At 43.7% G+C, this 27,964-nt stretch overlaps 1 protein-coding gene across 2 annotated transcripts in view; it reads left to right on the forward strand.

Annotated features, from left to right (window-relative positions):
- Positions 1-27,964, forward strand: part of SV2B (synaptic vesicle glycoprotein 2B) — a 242,727-nt gene that overhangs the window by 117,020 nt on the left and 97,743 nt on the right. The gene's annotated exons all lie outside the window — the stretch shown is intronic.

Genomic DNA, 27,964 nt, shown 5'->3' on the forward strand with positions numbered 1-27,964 from the left:
GCTTGTGGGCTTACTGCCCTGCGGTGTGTGTGATCTTCCCGGATCAGGGATGGAACCTGTGTCCCCTGTATTGGCAGGTGGATTCTTAACCATTGGACCACCAGGGAAGTCCCCGCACTGAGTGTTAAGGACACCTTCTGAAGGTTCTTTAGTACAGCAGGAGAATGTCACACTGCATTGTTCTTGACTTGCATTGGAGTCTGTGCAACTGCAGTAAATATTAAATATTTAGATTCCAACCATCAGCTCTAAAAGCCACACAGCAGCATCTCATCTAGCAATAGAATGCAGCTCTGCTGAGCTGCAAGAAAGAAAAGGTGTACAAAGGCAGAGGGGCTTCCCTGGTGGCCCAGTGGTAAAGAGTCTGCCTGCCTATGCAGGAAATGTGGTTCAACCCCAGGGTTGGGAAGGTCCCCTGGAGAAGGGCACGGCAACCCACTCCAGTATTCTTGCCTAGCAAATCCCATGGACAGAGGAGCCTGGTGGGCTACAGTCCATAGGACCACAAAGAGTCAGACAAGTCTGAGTGACTGCATGCAAGCACAGTCACCCTAACCACATCTCCTGTTCTCAATAGTCAGAGGTGGCCGGTGGCTACTGTAACAGGCAGCCCAGAAAGTTCTACTGGACAGAAGGTTTTGCCTTTGTGTCTTTTAAATTTCTAACATTTTTTAGTTTTGAGTAGGGATGTTGGTTTAAAAGAAAAGCTAACTCACATTTGTGATGTGTTGAGAGTTACGATAGTAGATCATGTAATATTTATGGAGATTTACACACATCAGCTGTGTTTATCTATCCACTCACCTTTCTTCTGTGCTGTGCTAAGTTGCTTCAGTTGTGTCTGACTCTTGACGACCCCATGGACTGTAGCCCATCAGACAGTCTCCTCTGTCCATGGAGTTTTCTAGGCAAGAATACTGGAGTGGTTTGCCATGCCTTCCTCCAGGGGATCTTCTTGACCCAGGGATTGAACCCATGTCTCTTATGTCTCCTACAGTTTTGTTTTGTTTTGTTTTTTTACCACTAGTGCCACCTGGGAAGCCCTAAGTTCTTCTTCTCCTCACCATCACCCTGTAAGGTGGGAAACACTGAGGTTGAGAGGAGTTAAATAAACTTGCCAAACATCTGCCAACCAAGTTGACCTAAGGCTGAAGTATGGACCCGAATTTTTGTGTTCTGGAGTAATTCACATGCTTCAGAAAGAAGCTCACAGGTTCCCTGTTGCTGCTGCCCCCTTATCTCCTCTTCTTCCAGAAAGCCTTATTGTCTGGATACAGTGCCCATGATCCCCTTTCCCAGAGGTCACTACTGTTAATATTTGGTTAATATTTCCCAAAGGTTCTCCATGCATATAGCCATATTTTGCACCAAGGGGGACCCTTTCCAGGGCTGGAGAGAGGATTCTTGTTTAACACTCAGAAATGAATTGTTTGAGGAGACACATGTGCTGACAAAGCAAGAGACATTATTGGGAAGAGGCTCCTGGCTGGAGAGCATCAGAGTGAGGGAACCCAGGAGAACTGCTCTGCCATGTGGCTGGCAGTCTCGGGTTTTATGGTGATGAAATTTTTCCAGGTTGTCTCTTGCCAATCATCTCATTTGACCCATATTCGGTCTGACTCAGGGCTCTTCCTGATGGTCAAGCTTGTCTGGGTTCTTCCCAGTCAAGCCAGGGTCCCTGAGCCCTGATGAAGCAATGGCAACATTTCTGAAGTAGTTGAAACTGACTGGTGTCTATGCAGCTGGTTTCAAATTCCCCAGCAGAGACCTCTCCCATTTTGAAAAAATATTCTTATCTACACTTCTATAAATATGGACATGCACGCATGCAAGCATGCTCAGTCAATCAGTTGTGTCCAACTCTCTGTGACCTTGTGGACTGTTGCCTTCCTGGCTCCTCTGTCCATGGGATACCGGAGTAGGTTGCCATTTCCTCCTCCCAGGCATCGAACCCACGTCTCCTGTTCCTCCTGAACTGGCAGGTGGGTTCTTTACCGTGGCACCACCTGGGAAGCCTGTACATACGTGCATACCAGCTTGCAGATTACCTTTCTCCCCCTTAGATCTCTAGGGTGAATCATGACTGTGTGGTTTATGATGAAGAGGAAAGTATTTTTTTTTCCCTTCTGAAAAGAAAACAACACTGGGTTAGTTGATTTCAGAGGTGAAAGTTTCCAAAGATCAATGTGCTAAAGACAGTAGCACATTCAGGGAACACAGAAAGACGTGGCATCTTTAGCTTCACAGCTCCCAGTGGTAGCAGCCGGCAGCTCTGGGGGTGGATCCTGGATGATGCTGGAGCAGGAGTTGTCCTTCACACGGCATGTTGCCATGATGTGCCATCTGTTTCTGGGATGATTCTAGTAGCTGTTGAGGAGCCCATGAAAATATCCCTGCCAGGTCTTCTTAAAATTCATCTTTCCCCATAGAGGGTGTATGACAACCCTCTAAATAATAAGGCAGTTTAGGAACAGGAGGACAAGGAAGACGCATCTTTTAAGAAAAAGCACTACCTGCCAGCCAGTATGGCTCCCTCTTCCCTTCCTCCTCCCTTCTGTCTCACTCAGGAGTTCAGGACATAGCCCTCCTAGTTCATTTTGGTGTCCACAGGCAGATGAAAGGATGTTGTGATGAATCATTTATTTGGGTTTTGACCGATGCTCAGGGGCATCAGTGGAAACCCAGTCTTCTCTTTGTTTTTCTTTTGCAACACAGTATTTATTAAGTGGGGTTTCCCTGGTGGCTCAGACAGTAAAGAATCTGCCTGCAGTGCAGGAGACCCGGGTTTGATCCCTCAGTCGGGAAGATTCCCTGGTGAAGGAAATGGCAAACCACGCCAGTTTCCTTGCCTGGAGAATCCCATGGTCAGAGGAGCCTAGTGGGCTACACTGCCTTGCGTGCAGTGTTCTGCAGCCTGGCACTGGGAGACAAATACAAGGTGGACCCTGCCTTCAAGGTGCTGACAATCCAGGCAGTCAGCTCCAAGGGTGAGTGAGGGCAGGGATGCTGCGTGGGGTGGCTTAAACAGAGTTCTTTAAGGTGTTGACATCATTTGAAATCTCTCCTTACCAAATAGGTCAAATAGGTTGGAGTCATTTCAGCAGGAGAGTCAAACAGCGGAAAGAGCCATGTCAAGGAATTCTATCACCCAAGTAGCCAGGCTTGTCGGGTGTCAGACTGAGATAATCTGTGACATTCTGTAAAAATGTGGAGAAGCCCAAAGACCACAGCCGCGGCTGCCAAGTATAGCCCTGGGTGTGAATCTGACTGTCTCTCTCTGGGTTTGTGACCTTGGGCAATCCTCTTGGCCTCTCTAAACTCTTGTTACCCAGATCCACCCCTTAGGTCCTCAAGAGGATGAAATGAACTTGTGTGTGAGAAAGCTCCTGACATGTATTACAAGCTCATTACAGGGTCCCTTCCTCTCCCCTTTTCTTTCGCTGTTACTCTAGGGTCTGGAGTGGAGCCCAGAACTGCATAAAACTCTAGACTCTAGCACTAAATCTGTTTGCATTCCTGGCAACATCTGAGCCCTTTCTAATTACAAAGTGTATACATTGCCAAAGCTGAATCAGAGGCGAGGACGGAGAGAAGGAGGAGACTAATTACAGAGATGTCATACCCTGGAGTGGGGTGCAGAGGAGGACCACGGGGCCAGTCACACCGAAGACTGAGTCATCCCAGGATAATTAGGAGCCGGAGGCAAGAATTAGAAGGTCCTGGGGTAGGGACTTCCCTGGTGGTCCAGTGGTTGAGAATATGCTTTCCAATGCAGGGGATGTGAGTTCTATCCCTGGTTGGGAAGCTAAGATCCCACATGCTGTGGAGCAGCTAAGTCCACGTGCTGAAGCTAAGCCTGTGTGCCACAACTAGAGAGCTCATGGGCTGTGACTAGAGAGCCCAAGCAACCACTGAGCCCTCATGCTCCAGGGCCCGTGGATCCCGACAAGAGGAGGCTGTGTGCGCCGCAACTAGAGAAAGTCTGTGTGCTGTGGCAAAGACCAGGGGCTAGGCCATGGAAGCTACCTAGATGTCCAGTGACAGACGAATGGATAAGAAAGCTGTGGTACCTATGCACAATGGAATATTACTCAGTTGTTAAAAAGAATGCATTTGAATCAGTTCTAATAAGATGGATGAAACTGAAGCCTATTATACAGAGTTAAGTAAGTCAGAAAGAAAAACAGAATATTAATGCATATATATGGAATTTAGAAAGATGGTAATAATGACCCCATATGTGAGACAGCCAAAAAGACATAGATGTAAAGAACAGACTTTTGGACTCTGTGGGAGAAGGCGAGGGTGGGATGATTTGAGAGAATAGCATTGAAACATGTATATTACCATATGTGAAATAGATCACCAGTCCAGGTTCGATGCTTGAGACAGGGTGCTCAGGGCCAGTGTACTGGGATGACCCTGAGGGATGGGATGGGGAGGGAAGAGGGAGGAGGGTTCAGGATGGGGGACACATGTACACCCATGGCTGATTCATGTCAATCTATGGCAAAAACCACTACAATATTATAAAGTAATTAACCTTCAATTAAAGTGATTTTAAAAAGTGTAAAAAGAAAAAAAGTGTACTGGGGTAAATTAAAAAATGTATATTATTTTTGGGAAACATAGGGGACTAACAAAAGCAAGATAAGCCAGGAAGAGTTTCTTCAAAGTGAGAAGTGTGGGGGAGGTTTCCAGCAGTGGGGAGAGCAGCAGGATGATGGGACCCAGGGTGCAGCCATAACCGGGCAGCAGAAATCAGGGGCCCCTGGTCACGTGGTGTGTGATAAGTCCATTGGCCTGAGCTGCGGAATCAGCTACTTGCAGGCAACCCTGGAGGAGGGGCCGTGTCCATGATTGGGCTTCCCAGGTGGCGCTAGTGGTAAAGAACCTGCCAATGCTGGAAACAGAAGAGATGTGGGTTCGATCCCTGGGTCAGGAAGATCCCCTGGAGTAGAAAATGGCAACCCTCTCCAGTATTGTCTGGAGACTCCCATGGACAGAGCAGCCTGGTGGGCTACAGTCCGTGGCGTCGCAAAGAGTCGGACACAACTGAAGCAACTTAGCTCAGCATAAGGCTGGAATGTGGTGAAGAGCAGATTTTTTTTTTTAATGACTTTTTATTTTAAACTGGAGTATCCATGGTCGGAGGAGCCTGATAGGTTACAGTCCATGGGTCGCAAAGAGTCAGACATGATTAAGCGACTTCACTTGCACTTTTCACTTTCATAGTTGATTAGCAATGTGTTAGTTTTAGGCATATAGCAAAGTGATTTAGTTATACATATACCTGTATCTATTCTTTTTTCAAATTCTTTTCCCATTTACGTTGTTATATAATAAGGACCCCATTTCCCTGTGCTATACAGTAGGCCCTTGGTTATCTATTTTATTTTTTGTATTTTTTTTCATTTTAGAAAGTTTTTTTTTTTTAATTTTGTAAACACTGAAAACATTTTGTGTTGGGGATAGCTGTATGTGAAACGAATCACCAGTCCAGGTTCGATGCATGATACAGGGTGCTCGGGGCTAGTGCACTGGGATGACCCAGAGGGATGGGATGGGGAGGGAGGTGGGGGCGTTCAGGACGGGGAACACATGTACACTCATGGCGGATTCATGTCAATGTATGGCAAAACCAATACAATATTGTGAAGTAAAAACATAAAATATTAAAAAAATAAAATATTAAAAAAATAATAAAATAAAATCAAGAACGTTAAGAAAACAAAACAATGTTGTGGTAGTGTCAGTTATACAGCAGAGTGACTCAGTTATCATGTGTCTGTGCTGTGCTGTGCTGTCCTTAGCCGTTCAGTCGTGTCTGACTTTTTGTGACCTGGTGGACTGTAGCCCCCTCAGGCTCCTCTGTCCATGGGATTCTCCAGGCAAGAATACTGGAGTGGGCTGCCATCCCCTCCTCCAAAGGATCCACCCAACCCAGGGATCAAACCCATGTTTCCCACACTGCAGACGGATTCTTGACCTTCTGAGCCACCAGGGAAGCCCATACATGTATCTATTCTTTGTCAAAATCTTTTCCCATTTAGGTTGTTACATGATGAGGAGCAGAGTTCCCTGTGCTATACAGTAAGTCCTTCTTGGTTATCTATTTTAAGGCAATGGCACCCCACTCCAGTACTCTTGCCTGGAAAATCCCATGGACGGAGGAGCCTGGTAGGCTGTAGTCTGTGGGGTCGCTAAGAGTCGGACACAACTGAGCGACTTCACATTCACTTTTCACTTTCATGCATTGGAGAAGGAAATGGCAACCCACGCCAGTGTTCTTGCCTGGAGAGTCCCAGGGACGAGGGAGCCCGTTGGGCTGCCGTCTATGGGGTCGCACAGAGTTGGACACGACTGAAGCGACTTAGCAGCAGCAGCAGCAGCAGCAGTGTGAACCTATCGATCCCAAACTCCCTAACGATCCCTTCCCCCACCCTTCCCCTCCTGGCAACCACAATTTTATTCTCTAAGTCCATGAGTCTGTTTCTGTTTTGTAAATAAGTTCATTTGTATCTTTTTTTAGATTACCATAAAAGCACTATAATATGATATTTGTTTTATTTTGTCTGACTTCCTTTGTTTAGTACAAGAATCTCCAGGTCATCCATGTTGCTGCAAATGGCACTATTTCATTATTTTTTTTGTGCCTGAGTAATGTTCCATTTATATATGTACCACATCTTCTTTATCCATTTCTCTGTCAATAGACATATAGGTTGCTTCCATGTCTTGGCTATTGTAAGCAGTGCTGCGATGAGCATTTGGGTGCATGTATCCCTTTGGACCACGTTTTTCTCTAGTTATATGTCCAGAAGTGGGATTGCGAGATCATATGGTAGAAGAGCAGGCTAGTTTTTAGGAAAAAAAATGGACAGAGGCTAAGACAAGAGAAGAGGTAAAGCAAGACATGAAGGAAAACTCCTTCAGCCCGGCTCCTTTTCCTCTGATTTGCCTTTGGGGGCACGTTGGGCGGTCTTGGCTCCTCCTCGTTATCACCTTTGTTCATTTTTCCATCTGCCACACTTTTTCTCACATTTTCCTCACCAATCTGTATCCACAAAGTTTTTAGTCTTTTAGGAAGAGATCCAGTTTTTCCACCAATGGCCCTGTACTAGAGTATCAAATCATTTAAGTTAAATGCCAGTTCTATATTTTTACTTTTTGGGATCTACTTCTAAAGACTGTAACTCACCAGAAGATGGAGATGATCTTATGTGTGAAGAAACCTGTCCTTACAGAAATCTGTTGTTCTGGGGTTCAGTAAAATATCTGTGAACTAGACTATAAGGGGTATGAGGGCAGGAGCTTGTTATATTCCTCTCAACATCCCCAGTGGGCTTCCCAGGTGTCACCATGGGTAGAGAATCCTACTGCCACTGTAGAAGACAAGAGACGCAGGTTTGATCCCTGGGTTGGGAAGATCCCCTGGAGGAGGGAATGACAACCCACTCCAGTATTCTTGCCTGGAAAATTCCGTGGACAGAGGAGTCTGGTGGGCTACAGTCCATGGGGTTGCAAAGAGTCAGACACGACTGAAGTGACTGAGCATGCACGCGTGCACGTGCGCGCGCGCACACACACACACACACACACACACACAGCATCCCCAGCTCTGGGCACAGACCAACCAAGCAGGAGGTACCCCACCCCCACCCCCGCAAGGTGAGTGACAGTGATGATGAGAGTTCAGTGAGACTAATCCCCTTAGGAAGGAGTTATGAGAAAAGAAAATATAGCTGGGGAGGTGGAGTGGGTGTTGCTTAGCACTGGTCCTTCAAGGCCAAATTTGAGGGCAGTGGTTTGAAGGTCTTGAGAAACCACTTAAGAGATGGTACTCAGGCCATAGGGAGGTGAGCCGACTCCTTTGGGGTAACTCAGGTGAGAGATGTTCTGAGGCGGTGTCAGTGGGTTGGAGGCTTGTCTCCAGACCTTATTTCTCTGGCACAGTGTCAAGTTGTAAAAGCTAATGGGCTCAGTGGGCAAAACCCGTAAACTACACAAGAAGGACACCCTGGGGGTTTGGCTTTCTTGATGATGGACACAGAAGTCTTCAAGCTGATATTCAATTCTGCTATTGGTCTGACACTCTAAACTATTTGTTCCTTATCTTTAAGCTGTGTTTTCAACCAGTAGAATGATTTTTGAATCAAATCTATTTTGGGGAAGGAAAAAAGGTATATTTGAAATGCCCAGCAGGTTCTAATCTCTCTTCTTGCTCTGGGCAATGGAAGCCCACCGGCAGTGAGACGCACCATTCAGTGCTCCCTTAGATAAAAGCTCGTGCCGTGTTCTGTGAGTGTCCAGGTAGATGTGAGCAGCACAGAGGGTGTCAATTTAATAGCTCTTACTTTCCTTTCCAAAGGAAATATTGCTTCTCAGGAAAAACAAAGCAAACACTTATTTTTCAAAAGGCTAGTTTAAAATGTACCTCAGTGTCAGGTGGCAGCCTGGATGGGAGGGGAGATTGGGGGGGGGAAATGGATACATGTGTACATGTATGGCTGAGTTGCTCTGCTGTACACCTGAAACTATCATGGCGTTGTTAATTAGTTATACTCCAATATAAAATAAAATGTTTAAAAAAGAAATTGAAATCAGCAACAAAATAATTAAAGAGAGCTGATGGGGGGGATATGCAGATATAGATATTTCACATCATTCTGTGGTGGAATAGTAAAAAATTAAAAAATGTGAAATATTTAAAAAAACAGAAATTAAAGTAAAATGAAATGCACCTGCGCTGCGTCACACCTCAGCTTTGAGGGGTCAGTGAGTCCAGCACCCTCTGTCGTCACTCAAGGCCCTTCTTGAGCTTGCCTTACCTTCATTTCCACATCTATCTCCAGCCATCCTCCCCAAGGCCTTCCAAGCTCCCTCTGGGCTCACTGGCCTCCATGGAGCTCCCATTATTAAAAAACCTGATGATACCAAAGGGAAGCAGAAAATGCCACTTTGGCATATTGATTATTTTGAATCAATGTTACTTAAGAAACTGCCAGTACAAGAAGAACACTTGATTTTCCTTTGTTCCCCTGAAAGCAGGAAATAAATCTCTCGCATGAAAAGTAACTCCCCTGCACCAGGAGGGTAGTGGGCATCCTTTTCACAAGAAATAGGAAATTTAGCTCCAAGAAGGCTGTCTAAGCAAACCTTCTTACTTCTTAACTAATTTACCTCCCAAAGTCCAAACCCCCTTGTCACGCCGGTTCTTCACGTATTTGTTGTTTCTTTGCCTACAAGGCATAAACACTGCCTGCATTAGTCGTCTCTTTGAGTCTCATATTTTTATGAGGCACCTGTACATATCAAGTTAAATTTATTTTTCTCCTGTTAACTTGTCCTACGGCAATTTAATCATTATGCCCGCCAAAGATCTGAGCCCCTCTGTTACCCAAATTTGCTACGTAGTTTTGTCAGCCTCTGAGTTTACTTAGGGCACATATGTTCCTAAGTGAACATACACGGACGTTTTCAGTTGTTGCTTAGAGTATACAGTCTTTGTTGAGTGTGTCTGATTATAAAGTAAAATGGGATGGAGACTTCCCAGTGGTCCAGTGATTAAGACTCCACCTTCCAATGCAGGGGGCACAGATTCCATCCCTGATCAGGGAACTGAGGCCCTACATGCTGTGGGGTGTGACCAAAAATAAAACACAGCAACAGGAAAGTGGAATTGTGAAGGAGTGTTCTGTTACAGAATAGAGGAAGCCTGGATTCCAGGGGCCTGAGACAGGGCGTCTGTGTTACCAGGCAGGCAGGCCCTCCTAGCAGTAGGTAGTCAGTAGACTTCCATATACATTTAATTTTTCATCAAACCAGCATTGGTTTCCAAGAGGTACTCATCTGGCAGCAGAAAAAGCACTAAGGGGTGGGGGAGGAAGCTTGGTCCAGGTGGAAACTTTGAATCTTGACTCTCAAGTTAGCTCTGTGACCTTGGCAAGTGACTTGTACTCTCTGAGTCTGTTTTCTCATCTGTGGAATAGAAAAGCAAGCCTAACTATCTCGTAGTGTGGTGAAGTTGAAACAGAGATGATAGACTTGAAGTACTCAGGTAACAAAATGTTGCTTTCATTCTGCTTTGAAGGCAGTGTTTTCTGTCTCAGTGGTATTTGCCAATCTTGCATTCTTCATGCATGACCCTCAACATAAGGGCAGCCGTGGAGACACACACAGAGGAACAGACTTGTGGATACTTGTGGGTGAAGGAGAGAGTAGCCTGGGAGTGCGTACATTACCATATGTAAAAGAGACACAAGTGAGAATTCGTTGTGTGACGCAGGGGGTTCGAGCCAGTGCTCTGTGACAACCTAGAGGGGTGGGATGGGGTGGGAGGTGGAAGGAGGGTTCACGGGGGAGGGGACATACATATTCCTGTGGCTGATTCGTGTTGACGTATGGCAGAAACCAGCACAGTATTGTAGAGCAGTTGTCCTTTGATAACTGTATTTTGTTCTATATTTGTCAATATTGTACAATTAAAACCTTTGATAATTATTACTCAAGGACAGTTATGTTTTATAAGTACTGTTCAGTTGTTCTATCCAATAGAATGATAACTCAGATGCATTCTTTCTATAAAACTTTATAAGTAATAGAAAAACAAAAACAGTGAGGATAATACAATATTAGGTTATTGATGTTTAACCCTCGCTAAAAGCTCTGAATCTAAGGCTTGTTTCACTTTGGTTAAAAAGGCAGTTTAACAAGTTAGCAAGCAGGTGACAGAGGTGTGCTGGCCCCCAAAGGAGACTTTTTCTCTGACAATCAAAAGGGATAGAAAGAACATTAAAAATGCACTTTTTCTTCATGCAATTAATGTTATTTAATGGTATGGTTGAACATCTATCTTTTAAAAATTTTTTTATTTTATATTGGAGCATAGTTGATTAACAATATTGTGTTAGTTTTATGTATACAGCAAAGCGGTCCAGTTATATGTATACTTGTATCTATTCTTTTTCAAATTATTTTCCCATTTAGGTTGTTATGTAATATCGAACAGAGTTCCCTGTGCTGTACAGTAGGTATATATGTTGGTTATCCATTTTAAATATAGCAGTGTTGTACATGTCCATCCCAAACCCCTATTTATCCTTCTCCTTCCTTACCCTCTGCTGCTGCTGCTGCTAAGTCACTTCAGTCGTGTCCGACTCTGTGCGACCCCATAGATGGCAGCCCACCAGGCTCCCCCGTCCCTGGGATTCTCCAGTCAAGAACACTGGAGTGGGTTGCCATTTCCTTCTCCATCCTTACTCTCTGGTAACCATAAATTCATTCTATAAGTCTGTGAGTCTGTTTTTGTTTTACAAATGAGTTCATTCATATAATTTTTTTAAAAAGACTCCCCATATAAGCAATATCATGTGAGATTTGTTTTTCTCTGTCTCTTACTTCGCTTAGTATAATAATCTCCAGGTTCATCCATGGTGCTGCAAATGGAATTACTTTATTCTTTTTAATGGTTGAGTAATATTGTATTGTATTTATATATTTGCCACATCTTCTTTATCCATTCATCTGGGATGTTTTGAAATCATATCAGATACCAGCAAAGGTAGCATCACCCGCTCTGGGAGCCTGGCCTTGGGAAACAGTCCTTTGGGAGTATCAGGAAGGGGGAAATTTGCCCTCAATTCCTCTTGAGTTCTTGCGGCTGGACTAGTAATAAAATTGACACAAGACAGATGAAGAGGAGAAAAAGAATCAAGTTTTAATTCAAGCATATAGAGGTCTGGTAGAAATGAGACCTAAGAAGTGGCCCAAAGCAGGCAGCTTTTATATGTTTTAGACAAGGTAACAGTACATCTGGGAAGAATTGGCACAACATAGAGACTTAGGTTTTAGGTGCTTAATCAGTGAAGAATCTAGAATTTAGGCCTGGTGTCATCAATTAAAGAAGTGACAGGGTTTATTCACGAATTCTCTGCCTGAATTCCCTGTCTCTGGCGATAAGGGTGTTCTTCTAAATTCAGATGTACTTTTCACATGAGAGATTTATTTCCTGCTTTCAACTGGACCGCAGATGATCAAAGTGTCCCTCCTGCACTGGCTGTTTCTTAAGTAACTGCAATTCAAAGTAATCAATACGGTGTATTTTGAGGGAGCCACTCTGAACCACAGCAGGTGCAAAATACCATCTGGTGACTGCAGGGATGGGGGTCGGGGGGGGGTGTCCCGGGGGGGAGAGCAAGTGGTACAGAGTGATGGGGGGAGGTGGTCAGGACTCTAGCCAGGGACTCAGGGTGGGGCTGCTGCCAAGTGCGGTGCTAAAAACCTAGAAAATATCACTTCACAGTCTGCGGGTTTGCTGTTTGTGGGATGCGCTGAAGGCTCTCACCGTCCTTCTAGTTCTGTTAAGCAGTGCTGCAGAGGTTAGTGGGTATGTAGAAATGCACAGTCTGCGCTGGCTCTCACCGTCCTTCTAGCTCTGTTATGCAGTGCTGCAGAGGTTAGTGGGTATGTAGAAATGCACCGTGGGCGTGCTCAGTCTCATCCGACTCTGCGACCCCATGGACTGTAGCCGGCCAGGCTCCTCTGTCTGTGGAATTTTCCAGGCAAGAATACTGGAGTGGGTTGCCATTTCTTATTTCAGTAGAAATGCCTATCTCTGTGTTATTCATTTATATAATAATAGCCATTTTTATTGAGCTCTTTCTTGGTGGTAGACACTGTACTGAGCTTTTTGAATCTATCAACTCATTTAATTCTCATAAAGGCCCGATGAATAGGAACTCACTTTCTCTTCATTTCACACATGAGGAAACCAAAGCTTAAAGATTAAATGGCTTGCTCAGATTCTCAGAGCTTGTAAGGAGCAGAACTAGAATCTGCAGGTGTACGGCCAAGAATTTGCTTTACGATATCACAGCAAGGCACGAAATACCTTTAAAACTGTTTTTCTTACTCATATAACAGTAGGGTTGGTAAGATTGCGGTGATCAGTCTTTGTTAGGGCTCCCTTCCCCACGCCATTGAACTATTTAAGTGTGTGTGTGTTAGTTGCTCAGTCATGTCCAATTCTTTGCCGCCCCATGGACTATATGTAGCCCGCCAGGCTCCTCTGTCCTGAAATTCTCCAGGCAAGAATACTGGAGTGGATAGCCATTCCCTTCTCCAGGGGATCTTCTCGACCCAGGGATGGGACCCAGTCTCCTGCACTGCAGGCAGATTCTTTACCATCTGAGTCACCAGGGACTACTTAAGGCCCCTCTCAAATTGTGAGGATGCCTGGTTCTTGGTCCGTGGCTACAGCCACAGAGATTCTCCTGGTCCTTTCTGCTACTCAGTGTTGCCTGTGAGATCAGGTTTTCTGCCATCTGCTGGGCGGTTCTGGTTTGGATGGATACAGTGGCACCATCCAGCAATTCTTGATTTTTTTTTTTTTTTTTTTACTGCAAGAGACCATTTTTGCTGATCCTGGGGTGCAGGATTAATAGCCTCCTTGGGCACCCACAGCCTATACTTCATTCACAGTGCTGCCTGCTGGACAGACAGGGCTCTGTCTTCTCTTAGGAAACTCACAGGCTCCTTCTCTGCGAGTGCCCCTCTCTCAGGGCTTGGGTACGTCCCCTACAAGTCAAAGCACCAGCTCCTATTGCCCGCTCCTTCTTCCAGGAGCTTTTAGTTTAGCTCCTGGAAGGAACTAATTGTCTGAAGACTTGGCTGAGGCTGGCTTTGGATTTGCTGTTGAATCTCAAACAAATTGTTAACCACTTCGAGGGGTAAGAAGAGCATCAGCCAGAGGTTCTTGACTTTGAGTGATCACAAGGACTACCTGGAGAGCTTGCTAATAAAATAGATTTCTGTCCCCCTTCTGTGTTGAAAGTTTGAAATAGGATCGAAGAGTGTATTTACTTGGCACCAAGTGATTCTCCTGGAGGTGGTTTGAGGGGTATCCTTTGAAAAACCCTGATTTGGCCTTAGAACACAGAGGAGTCGTTCAGTTCAGTTGCTCAGTTCAGTTCAGTCACTAAGTTGTGTCCGACTCTTTGCGACCCCATGAATTGCAGCACGCCAGGCCTCCCTGTCTATTACCAGCTCCCAGAGTGCACTCAAACTCATGTCCATCGAGTCGGTGATGCCATCCAGCCCTCTCGTCCTCCTCCTGCCCTCAATCTCTCCCAGCATCAGAGTCTTTTCCAATGAGTCAACTCTTAGCATCAGGTGGCCAAAGTATTGGAGTTTCAGCTTTAGCATCACTCCTTCCAAAGAACACCCAGGGCTGATCTCCTTTAGGATGGACTGGTTGGATCTCCTTGCAGTCCAAGGGACTCTCAAGAGTCTTCTCCAACACCACAGTTCAAAAACATTAATTCTTCAGTGCTCAGCTTTCTTCACAGTCCAACTCTCACATCCACACATGACCCCTGGAAAAACCATAGCCTTGCTAGACAGACCTTTGTTGGCAAAGTAATGTCTCTGCTTTTCAATATGCCATCTAGGTTGGTCATAACTTTCCTTCCAAGGAGTAAGTGTCTTTTAATTTCATGGCTGCGGTCACCATATGCAGTGATTTTGGAGCCCCCTCAAATAAGGTCTGACACTGTTTCCACTGTTTCCCCATTTACCTGCCATGAAGTGATGGGACCAGATGCCATGATCTTTGTTCCTTGAATGTTGAGCTTTAAGCCAACTTTTTCACTCCACTTTCACTTTCATCAAGAGGCTTTTTAGTTTCTCTTCACTTTCTGCTATAAGGGTGGTGACATCTGCATATCTGAGGTTATTGATATTTCTCCTGGCAATCTTGATTCCAGCTTGGCTTCATCCAGTCCAGCATTTCACATGATGTACTCTGCATATAAGTTAAATAAAAGGGTGACAGTCTTGACATACTCCTTTCCTGATTTGGAGCCAGTCTCCTCTTCCATGTCCAATTCTAAGTGTTGCTTCTTGACCTGCATACAGATTTCTCAGGAGGCAGGTTAGGTGGTCAAGTATTCCCATCTCTTTAAGAATTTTACACACTTTGTTGTGATCCACACAGTCAAAGGCTTTGGCATAGTCAATAAAGCAGAAGTAGATGTTTTTCTGGAACTTTCTTGCTTTTTTGATGATCCAAGGGATGTTGGCAATTTGATCTCTGGTTCCTCTGCCTTTTCTAAATCCAGCTTGACCATCTGGAAGTTCACGGTTTACGTACTGTTGAAGCCTGGCTTGGAGAATTTTGAGCATTACTTTGCTAGCGTGTGAGATGAGTGCAATTGTGCAGTAGTTTGAACATTCTTTGGCATTGCCTTTCTTTGGGATTGGAACGAAAACTGACCTTATCCAGTCCTGTGGCCACTGCTAAGTTTTCCAAATTTGCTGACATATTGAGTGCAGCACTTTCACAGTATCATCTTTCAGGATTTGAGACAGCTCCACTGGAATTCCATCACCTCCACTAGCTTTGTTCGTAGTGATGCTTTCTAAGGCCCACTTGACTTCACATTCCAGGATGTCTGGCTCTAGGTGAGTAATCACACCATCATGGTTATCTGGGTCATGAAGATCTTTTTTGTATAGTTCTGTGTATTCTTGCCACCTCTTCTTAATATCTTCTGCTTCTGTTAGGTCCATACCATTTCTGTCCTTTATCGAGCCCATCTTTGCATGAAATGTTCCCTTGGTATCTCTAATTTTCTTGAAGAGATCTCTAGTCTTTCCCATTCTGTTGTTTCCCTCTATTTCTTTACACTGATCAATGAGGAAGGCTTTCTTATCTGAGAGAGAGAAAATTAACAGTTCAGGGATCACTGGGTCCACATTGATTGAGCTTCCCAGGTTGCTCAGTGGTAAAGAACCCACCTGCCAATGCAGGAGACACAGGAGACATGGGTTCAATCCCTGGGTGGGAAGATCCCCTGGAGGAGGAAATGGCAACCTACTCTGGTATTATTGCCTGGAAAATCCCATGGACAGAGGAGCCTGGCGGGCTACAGTCCATAAGGTCACTATGACTTGGACACTACCTGGGGATTGAGCACAAGCAGGCAGGTCAACATTAACATCTTAGTGGACCATCCCACCAGATAGGAATACATTTGTATAATATAAACACATATTTACAACATAGAATGTTATAGGGACTATTGGCATAGTGATTTAAATATATGATTTACCATATTCAACTACTATTACAGTGTGATCATCTATTAGTATAGGGTGATCATTTTTTCCTAATAAATTCTTCAAAGCCTATAATTTTTATATCACCATAATATTTAACGGTATAAGTATGCCAACATTTATTTTGTTGTTGTTTAATTGCTAAGTCACTTCCAACTCTTTGCAAACCCTTGGATTGTGGCCTGGCAGACTCCTCTGTCCATGGGATTTCCCAGGCAAGAGTACTGGAATTGATTGCCATCTCTTCCTCCAGGAGATCTTCCCAACCCAGGGATAGAACCCATGTCTCCTGCATTCACAGGTGTATTCTTTGCCACTGAACCACGTAGCCCTTGTTGTTTAATATACAGGGATTGTTTTCCAGGCTTGATGTTCTAAATAATGCTTGGATTAGCACTCTTCTCCATAAATTTTTATTTTGCTTTTGTATTTAAAATGAAGAACCTCTCAACAGTCAAATTAAGGCTGACATTACTCTAAAGGATTTGATAGTACTTTAAAATATTTGTTATTTCCCTCTAACTGAAAAGATCATGTGGTTTGATTCTTAATAATCATTTCTCACACCTTGGAAACTCACTTTCTGTTTTAACACAGTAGAATAGCAGGATGATTCAGCTAAGAGGAGAGAAGTACTTTTAATATCACACTAATGAGCTCATTCTGTTTTAAGTGGGACAGTGATTGTTGGAAACCTCAGAGAAAACATCTTCCAATACCAGCCAGATTAAGTCTTGGTATTTCCTGCTCATAGAAGATATAACCTCCTACAAAAACATCAAGCAGTGTATTTCAGGGAGCATCGCAGGTGGTTAAAACATGTTTTATCTTCTGTAGTTCATAACAAATAACTCAAGTTGTCCTTAGAATCATTGCATCCTGGGCCATATCAACTGAGACCTCGGTGTCAGTAAAAAGCCAGTAGGGAAGTAAAAGAGTAAATGACTCCTTATAAAAGGTGGCATCTTCAGGATGTCAACTGATCAGACTTTTCTTTGATAAAGGTAAGCCAGCTGGTCTGTTTATAGCAAAGGCAGGGGAATTGTGGCCCGTGGGTCATTTTTGATTTGCTTTCAGGCAGGCACTGAGTTAGGGCTTCCCAGGCGGTGCTAGTGGTAAAGAACCTGCCTGCCAGTGCAGGGGATGTGAGAGATGCAGGTTTGATCCCTGGGTTGGGAAGATCCCCTGGACTAGGAAATGGCAACAACTCTAGTATTCTTGCCTGGAAGATTCCACAGACAGAGAAGCCTGGTGGGCTACAGTCCATGGAGTCACAAAGAGCCGGATCTGATTGAGCACATGAGCAGATATATAACTTGTGATCTCTCTAACCCTCTAGGCACTGAATAACTGTTAACCTCCTTTATTGAGCAAATATTTTCAAGGATCTTCTGCAGACTCTGTAACTGGTGCTGGAGATGAAGAAGTTAGTAAAATCCAGAGTTCATCTATCCTAGAATTGCTCACAATCTCTTGGATGAAATACACAATTACAGTATAATATATATATATATATATATATATATATATATATTATATTTAAGTCACTTCAGTCATGTCCAATTCTGTGCGACCCCATAGACGACAGCCCACCAGACTCCCCCGTCCCTGGGATTCTCCAGGCAAGAACACTGGAGTGGGTTGCCATTTCCGTCTCCAATGCATGAAAGTGAAAAATGAAAGTGAAGTCGCTCAGTTGTGACTGACCCTCAGCGACTCCATGGACTGCAGCCTTCCAGGCTCCTCCATCCATGGGATTTTCTAGGCAAGAGTACTGGAGTTGGGTGCCATTGCCTTCTCCAATAATATATGTATATATATATACATATATATTATGTAGATATGACAAGGCAGCCTGTCATTTAGACACATGGATCTGAATGCCTCACCCAGGTTCCCACCATGACTTGATGGCAGGCATAAGACTATATAGTTCACATCCTGTATCCTGGGGTCCAGTGGTCTTTCTCTTAAACTACTGACAATATTTTGTACTGAATCCCCTGCCTTCTCTTTGGACTCATTATTGGCATGACCTGTACAGTTAGGATGGGAAGTGAAGTAAGAGGTGTATGCAAAGCTAATTGACACATTGGCTATCTCATTAGTGCTCATCTGTGTACGACTGAGTGAACTCAACTGAGTTTGCTGACCTTCCTATCCTTGTTCATGTAAGATAGAATTACACCAAGGTTCTAAATAACATTTTTCTCAGGCTTTACCCCTCTTTGTCTCAGTCCCCCATTAATTTCTGCCAAATAGTTTCAGGAGTCCTCAAGCCATCTCCTGTGTTGGTGCACTCGTTTTCCTTAGCGTGGGCTATCTGTCATGTTCTTCTGCTCTGCATCTTTGGGGTGAAGGCCAATATCAGCTGAAGGGCACTGCTACTGACTCCTGCTAAAGAGTCCAAGGAGTGTGCTCAGTTTCCCAGGGGTGGTCTGAGTCTACTGGTATCTTTGCTAAGGGGACATTGTCTATTATTGTTTGCATCCAAGGAGCTACAGTCTGGGCTTTTAATGTACCACATTTGATTTGATTGAAGCTGGTGGAAAATCTTGGAAGGTTGTGGTTGTGGCCCACTGGGCTACAACCAGGCTATTTCTTTTTAGCTAATTCTTACTTCTAATGGGTCCTGCATGCAGATAGATTCTGGGATACCTGCCAAGTGGTCTTTCAATGCATGACAAAATCCTAAGATGAATAAAACTTAGGTTCTAAGCACAAAATCAGTGCTTCACTATGTAGAAGAGTCTGCAGGAATGCTCAGTTGCTCAGTTGTGTCCAACTCTTTGAGACCCCATGGACTGTAGTTTGCCAGGCTTCTCTAACTATAGGATTTTCCAGGCAAGAAAACTGGAGCAGGTTGCCATTTCCTACTCCGGGGAATCTTTCCAACCCAGGGATTGAATCTGCCTCTTCTGCATTGGCAAATGGATTCTTTATGACCAAGCCACCTGAGAAGCCCCCTTAGAAGAGCCTATATTCCATAAAGGTTAATACAGGTTCCAAGAAAAAAGAGGTCCATAATCATGGGAAACACTGGTTTCAATCAATTAAATCCTGTTAAATAGATTTTGGAAGGAAGTAAAAGGGAGAGAATAGGAGCTTTATTACCTAATATACGTTATAAAATTATTTAACATAATAGGGCTTCCCTAGTGGCTCAGATGGTAAAGAATTCACCTGCAATGCAGGAGACCTGGATTTGATCTCTGGGTCAGGAAGATCCCCTGGAGAAGGGAATGGCTACCCACTCCAATATTCTTGCCTAGAGAATTCCATGGACAGAGGAGCCTGGCAGGCTACAGTACATGGGGTTGCAAAGAGTCAGACATGACTGAACAATTAATTTATTATATTTAATATATAATTTATTATTAAAATACACATGATGTAAAATACACTCATTGGAGTAAATGATTTTATTAAATTTATAGTTTTGCAACAACCATCACTATAATCCAGTTTTAGAATATTCCCAACACTCAACTTTCCTCAAATTTACTTACAGTCACTCCCCTCTCCCACCTCTGGCCCCAGGCAACCACTTATCTGCTTTCTGTCTTGATAAATTTGCCAGTATGCTACTGGAGATCAGTGGAAAAATAACTCCAGAAAGAATGAAGAGATGGAGCCAAAGCAAAAACAACACCCAGTTGTGGATATGACTGGTGATGGAAGTCAAGTACGATACTGTAAGGAGCAATATTGCATAGGAACCAGGAATGTTAGGTCCATGAATCAAGGCAAATTGAAAGTGGTCAAACAGGAGATGGCAAGAGTGAATATCAGTATTTCAGGAATCAGTGAATTAAAATGGACTGGAATGGGTGAATATTACTCAGATGACCATTATATCTACTATTATGGGCAAGAATTCCTTAGAAGACATGGAGTACCCATCATAGTCAACAAGAGTCTGAAATGTAGAACTTGGATGCAACCTCAAAAATGACAGAATGATCTCTGTTCATTTCCAAGGCAAACCATTCAGTATCATAGTCTATGCCCTGACCAATAACGCTGAACAAGCTGAAGTTGAATGGTTCTATGAAGACCTACAAGACCTTCTAGAACTAACACCCAAAAAAGATGTCCTTTTCATTATAGGGGACTGGAATGCAAAAGTAGGAAGTCAAGAAACACCTGGAGTAACAGGCAAATTTGGCCTTGGAGTACGAGACGAAGCAGGACAAAGGCTGACAGAGTTTTGCCAAGAGAACGCACTGGTCATAGCAAACACCCTCTCCCAACAACACAAGAGAAGACTCTACACAGGGACATCACCAGATGGTCAACACTGAAATCAGATAATTATATTCTTTGCAGCCAAAGATGGAGAAGCTCTACACAGTCAGCAAAGACAAGATGGGGAGCTGACTGTGGCTCATATCATGAACTCCTTATTGCCAAATTCAGACTTAAATTGAAGAAAGTAGGGAAAACCACTAGACCATTCAGGTGTGACCTAAATCAATCCCTTATGATTATACAGTATAAGTGAGAAATAGATTCAAGGGATTAGATCTGATAGAGTGTCTGAAGAACTATGGATAGAGGTTCATGGCATTGTACAGGGGGCAGTGATCAAGACCATCCTCAAGAAAAAGAAATGCAAAAAGGGTAAATGGTTGTCTGAAGAGGCCTTACAAATAGCTGTGAAAAGAAGAAAAGTGAAAGGCAAAGGAGAAAAGGAAAGATATACATACCCATTTGAATGCGGAGTTCCAAAGAATAGCAAGGAGAGATAAGAAAGCCCTCCTCAGTGATCAATGCAAAGAAATAGAGGAAAACAATGGAATGGGAAAGTCTAGAGATCTCTTCAAGAAAATTAGAGATACCAAAGGAACATTTCATGCAAAGATGGGCACAATAAAGAACAGAAACAGTATGGACCTAACAGAAGCAGAAGATATTAAGACGAGGTGGCAAGAATACACATAAGAACTATACAAAAAAGATCTTCATGACCCAGATAACCATGATGGTGTGATCACTCACCTAGAGCCAGACATCCTGGAATGCAAAGTCAAGTGGGCCTTAGGAAGCATCACTACAAACAAAGCGAGTGGAGGTGATAGAATTCCAGTTGAGCTCTTTCAAATCCTAAAAGATGATGCTGTGAAAGTGCTGCACTCAATATGCCAGCAAATTTAGAAAACTCAGCAGTGGCCACAGGACAGGAAAAGGTTTTCTTGTCCATTCCAATCCCAAAGAAAGGCAATGTCAAAGAATGCTCAAACTACCACACAATTGCACTCATCTCACACCTTAGCAAAGAAATGCTCAAAATTTTCCAGGCCAGACTTCAACAGTACATGAACTGTAAACTTCCAGATGTTCAAGCTGGATTTAGAAAAGGCAGAGGAACCAGAGATCAAATTACCAACATCTGTTGGATCATTGAAAAAGCAAGAGAGTTCCAGAAAAACATCTACTTCTGCTTTATTGACTACGCCAAAGCCTTTGACTGTGTGGATCACAATAAAGTGTGGAAAATTCTTAGAGATGGGCATACCAGACCACCTGACCTGCCTCCTGAGAAATCTGTACGCAGGTCAAGAAGCAACAGTTATGGAACAACAGACTGGTTCCAAACCGAGAAAGGAGTACATCAAGGCTGTATATTGTCACCTTGCTTATTTAACATATATGCAGAGTAAATCATGTGAAATGCCAGACTGGATGAAGCACAAGCTGGAATCAAGATTGCCAGGAGAAATATCAATAACCTCAGATGCAAATGACACCACCCTATGGCAGAAAGTGAAGAAGAACTAAAGAGCCTCTTGATGAAAGTGAAAGAAGAGAGTGAAAAATTGGCTTAAAACTCAATATTCAGAAAACTAAGATCATGGAATCCAGTCCCATCACTTCATGGCAAATAGATGGGGAAACAATGGAAACAGTGACAGACTTTATTTTGTCACTTTATTTGTCACAGACTTTATTATATCACTGAGTATGGTGACTGCAGCCATGAAATTAAAAGATGCTTGTTCCTTGGAAGAAAAGCTATGACCAACCTAGACAGCATATTAAAAAGCAGAGACTTAGTTTGCCAACAAAGGTCCATCTAGCCAAAGCTATGGTTTTTCCGGTAGTCATGTATGGATGTGGGAGTTGGACTATAAAGAAAGCTGAGCGCTGTAGAATTGATGCTTTTGAACTGTGGTGTTGGAGAAGACTTGAGAGTCCCTTGGACTGCAGGGATATCCAACCAGTCAATCCTAAAGAAAATCAGTGCTAAATATTCATTGGAAGGACTGATGCTGAAGCTGAAGCTCCAATACTTTGGCCACCTGATTTGAAGAACTGACTCATTGGAAAAGACCCTGATGCTGGGAAAGATTGAAGGTGGGAGAAGAAGGGGATGACAGAGGATGAATTGGTTGGATGGCATCACCGACTCAATGGACATGAGTTTGATCAAGCTCCGGGAGTTGGTGATGGACAGGGAAGCCTGGCGTGCTGCAGTCCATGGGGTCTCAAAGAGTTCGACACGACTGAGCGACTGAACTGAACTGAAATTTGCCTATTCTGGAGATTTCATATAACGGAATCTATATCAGATTTGCTCTGATACACACACATGTACACAGTACATGGCCCTCTGTGTTTGCTTTCTTTTAATTGACGTAATGTTTCTGAGGTTCCTCCGTGTTGTAATATGTGCCAGTAGAGTTTTTCTTTTTTTCTTTCTGATTGTTATTCCCTTGCATCGATAGACTGCCTTTTGTTCATCCCTCATTAGTTATGGACATTTGTATTGTTCCCAATTTGGGGTTATTGTAAATTATTTTGTTTTTAACATTCAAGTATTAGTCTTTTTGTGGGCATTATGTCTTAACTTCTCTTGGGTAGATTCTTAGGATGGAATCAACAGGTTGTTTGGTAAGCATATGTTGAACATTTTAAGAAACTGCCAAACTGTTTTCCAAAGTGGGAGAATTATTTTTCATTCCTACCAGCAATGTATGAGGGTTCTAGTTCTAGTTCATCACATACAAGCTAATGCTTGCTGTCGTTTGTCTGTTGATTGGAGCAAATCTGATGTGTATGTTGTGGTAGCTCACTGTGGTATGAAATGGATCTTTATGCAGGTCTTCTCACAGCTTTTAACATAGCCATGTGAATTACTAGTCTCTGAAAGCAAATGGTGAATAGAGTATACACAACATTTCCTAAACTCATTTTCTCTTGAAATTCTTTTTTCCCTTAAATGAGCATATTAAAAGGCCTAATGTTCTGCAGAACACATTTTGGGAAGCATTACATCATTTGATTGTAATATTTTTAGCTTTGTTCTCTGTGATATTTAATTACGAACAAGTGTTTACCACACAGTGATTTTGAATCAGGTGGCACAGATGCAGAGGTTAATAGAATGTAAGAGTTAAAGGAGGGTGCTTAAGAGATTTGTGCTAGGCCATTTTTGAGAAGCAATGGTCTTCCTGAATAACTAAATGTCAGTTTGTTTTTCTCTGTATTTGGTTCCCCAGCCCAGTCCAGATGGGCCTCAGATCTCAAGTGGAGTTCAGCAAAGCTCAAGCTGAGATCCTGGCTACATTTTCCTTATCAATGCTCAGATAATAATCGTAACAACAACAATGATAATAATTCAAATTTATGTTGGTCACACCTGTGCCAGGCACTGTGCTAAGCAGTCTTCATGTATTATCTTCTCACATCCCCAGTGTGGGCACTCGTATTGCAGCCACTTTACAGATGAGTAAACCGAGGCACAGAGTGACCAGTAGCTTGCACACAGGTAGTAGGAAGTGGCAGAGTCAGGATCTGAACCTGGTGCCTTGACACTCGGGCTGTGTTCTTTTTTTTTTTTAACTCCGTGTTGTCCATGGTGCACTCTGGGCCGCGGAGCCTGAGAGGCCCAGAGCCGCACAAGACGCCTGGACTGGTCCCGCCGCCGCGCGGACTCAGCACCACACTCGGGCTGTGTTCTTGAACCACTCTGCTATATACCCTGCATGCATGCCTGCTAAGTCGGTTCAGTTGTGTTTGACTCTGTGAGACCCTAGGGATTGTAGCCCACCAGGTTCCTCTGTCCATGGGATTTCCCAGGCAAGAATACTGGAGTGGGTTGCCATTTTCTTTTCCAGGGGATCTTCCCAACCCAGGGATCGAACCTGTATCTTTTATGTCTCCTACATTGATAGGTGGGTTCTTTACCAGTAGTGCCGCCTGGGAAGCCTGGTATATATCCTGCCACCTTCGTGGTGGCTCAGCTGGTAAAAACTGCAGTGTGGGAGACCTGAGTTTGATCCCTGGGTTAGGAAGATCCCCTGGAGAAGGGAATGGCTATCCACTCCAGCATTCTGGGCTGCAGAATTCCGTGGACTGTATAGTTCATGGGGTCACAAAGAGTCGGACACGACTGAGTGAATAACTTTCACTTCACCTTCCAAAAAGGCGGATTGGCCTGAAAGAAGATTTTTGCTTGTCTTAACTGCATAGCAGTTGTAGGATTTCCAGTCCAGAATTTGCCTCCCTAGAGTCATCATCATCCCAGTTGTCCTTGCTGTTTCTTCTCTCCTGCCAGGAAATATATCACTCGTTCTCCTGTGAACCTCTCCTTGTGTTTATCCTTCTCTTCTTGTCTGAAGGCCACCTCCTTTGTCCAGGCCTAACCTGACCTCTGGGCTATTCACACACACACACACACACACACACACACACAGATGAAAACTTCTACCTGGTTTCGTTGTCTCTGGGTTTTCACTTAAAAATCAGGATTTGCATCCCCACTAGCAACATCTTTCCAGATTCCCGCTCTACATGACACACCACTCTTACTCAATTCAACAACCATCTTCAGGGCTCCTTTTGCTCAAAGGATAATTCCCAGTCCCTGAGCAGGGCATTCAGACTGATTGCTATTTACCTCCCCAGTCTATCTTCTGTGATTGCCCCCTTTTGGATCCTCTGCTGTGGGCGGATGCTTCACTGCTGCCACAAGTGAAGCCATCCCTGACTCTGTGCCTTTGCTTCTCTCTGTCCTCCAGCCCGTAGTGCCCCCTTCTCTGTTGTTTGCTTCTCTGAGCGCTTGCCTGCCCTTGGAAGGCCCCTAACCTCTAGGATGCTATTTCGGCAGAACTCAGCCTATAGTGATCTCTCCCTTCTCTGAATCCCCTGAGAGAACTACAACCCGGGACACTGGCATCTGTCCAACCTCTTCAGCCTCAGTCTTATTTATTGTAAACTGAGTGTAAAAACAGCCCCTGCTTCATAGGGTTCTTGCCCTGGTTGGAAGATACTACAAAACTCAGCACTGTACCTGGGTCAAAGCCACAAAGCACCCAATAAATGAAAGATAATGTTATTGATAATCAAGATTGTCATTTTTATGATGCATGATGCTTTGTGTTGTTTGACTGTCTCATGAGGGGTAGACCTCTTGAGAGTGGGGATCAAGTCATGTCATACCTAATACACTGCCTTAAGCACCAAGGATCTTGGGGAATGTTTGTTGAGAATGGGCAAACAATCTTGAACCTGGGAATCAGAAGCTCATCCCTAACATCCCTAACATGCTCTTTGAGGCTGGCTTCAAATCCAAGCCCTGATATTGATTCTCTGTGTTACTTTGGGCACATTCTTGAATCCTCTTGGCCCCCAGTGTCTCCATCTGTGAGATGGATAGAATAGTACTGCTCCTTTATTGGCTGTGAGGGTAATGAGATAATGCTGGTAACATGCTTATCTTAGTAGCTGCTCTTCTGGTTGTTTTATTATTGCTGTTTAGCTGATAAACACTAGACTTGCTAATGTTTTCAAATGTATGTATTTCCTAATGTTGCCATAACGAAGCAGTATGAATTGAATGGCTTAAACAAAGAAGTTGATGGTTTCAAAGTGCCACAGTCTAGAAATCCAAAATCAAGGTGTTGGTTTTGATCAGTCCTGATGAGGGGGGTTGGTTCCTTCTGAGGGGGGTTGGCTCCTTCTGAGGGCTGTGAGCCATGTCTTTCTCCTACCTTCTGGTGGCCTCAGGCATCCCTTGTCTTGTCAGTGGTACCCTTCCACTGACAGAGAGAAGGCAGCATCTTCTCTATGCGTGTCTGTCTCCACATCTAGATTCCCCCCTTTTATAAGGTCACAAGTCATCTTGGATTAGCGGCCACCCTAATGACCTGATTTTAACTTGATTACCTCTGTAATGATGTAGTTCCTAAAAAGGTCATATTATGAGGTTCTGGAAGTTAGGGTTTCAGTATACCATTTTTTCCCAACTCAATCTGTAACAGAGAAAATGATTAATTATTGTATTCTCTAGAAAATACTTTGCTGAGAAAATGAGTTGGCATTTCTCAGTGAAAGAGGAGAAAACCCACAACACATGATAGTCTTCCTGACTCCATGACATCTGACATTCACAGCGGTCCATTTAACTGGGTATGACGAGAGGAATTCGTTTTGACAAAGATCTGCTTCTTTCCACAAAGTGAGTCCCAGGACCTTTGCCCCGAGTGGTATTTCCCACACGTGCTTTTGGAATTGCATATCTATCATTTTTGGTTCATGACATTTTTGCAGAACCCCCAGGATGAAAATAGCACACCAGATCTCAGGCAGTTGGCATCCTCTCTCCATTTTTTATAGCACTCTGCTAAGCTCTCATGCTGTTTACATGTGATTTATATTCCTCCTGTGGTCCTAAACAGATATAATAAAAACAGATTTAGAATATTAATTTGACATGGTTCAGTCTGGCATGGTCTAATACAAATTTATTTATCTGTAAGATAAAGATACAGGCACAGTTTTCTTCTCCTTCTGATCATTGTAGGAATTAGGGATAAAGGATGTGGTACATTTAGCACAGTTTCTGGTGCCCAGGGGACATCGTTAAATGGTGGTTGCAGACCTTGTGAGCACTGGGGTTATAGGGACGTGATTAAGACAGGGTCTGCTGGGCTTCCCCGGTAGCTCAAATGGTAAAGAATCTACCTGCACCGTGGGAGACCCGGTTCTATCCCCCGGTTGAGAAGATACCCTGGAGAAGGGAATGGTTACCCTCTCCAGTATTGTTGTCTTGAGAATTCCATGGATGGAGGAGCCTGGCGGGCTACAGTCCATGGGGTTGCAAAGAGTCAGGCATAACTGAGTGATGGAGCATGCATACATGCATGCAACAATATTTCACTGCTGGGCATGGAAATCAACAGATGGACCCAGTGATTGGAATTGGGATACAAGGTAAGGTCTTGGGTCTGACAATACTGGGTCCTGGTTCCCAGAATTGGAGCTAGGAAGAAAAAAGAGCAAAAGAACATCAATGTTTAAATAGGGTTGCTCTATTAGAAATGGATAACCAACAAAGTCCTGCCGTATAGCACAGGGAAACCTGCTCAGTGTTATGTGGCAGCCTGGATGGGAGAGGAGTTTGGGGGAGAATGGATGCACTTGTGTATATGGATGAGTCCCTTTCCTGTCCACCTGAAACTGTCATAATATTGTTAATCAGCTCTACTCCAGTGTAAAATAAAAAGTTTGAAAAAAGCTTAAAAAGTGCTTACCAAGCGAGTCTGACACTATCCTGAGCACTTTATGCACAACCTCACGAGTTAAGTGCTATTGATTATCTCCAGTTTACAGATGAGAGCATCGAGGCTCAGAAACATGCGCATGATCACACTGCCACTGCGTGGCAGGATCGAATTTCAGACACAAGCTCTCTGACTCTAGGTCTTCAGGAACTATTCTCACCTATTTAAGGCAAGTGCAAGGACATCAGAGTAGCCCTGGAACCACAACGCTGAGTATCAAAAGTAAGCTGAGCCTTGGGAAAAATGGTCCTAGATATTTCTTAGCCATACATTTCTAG

Source organism: Bos grunniens, chromosome 21 (assembly GCF_055505025.1).
Source record: "Bos grunniens cultivar Pamir isolate PY7600 chromosome 21, Bosgru_T2T1.0, whole genome shotgun sequence".
NCBI lineage: Eukaryota > Metazoa > Chordata > Mammalia > Artiodactyla > Bovidae > Bos > Bos grunniens.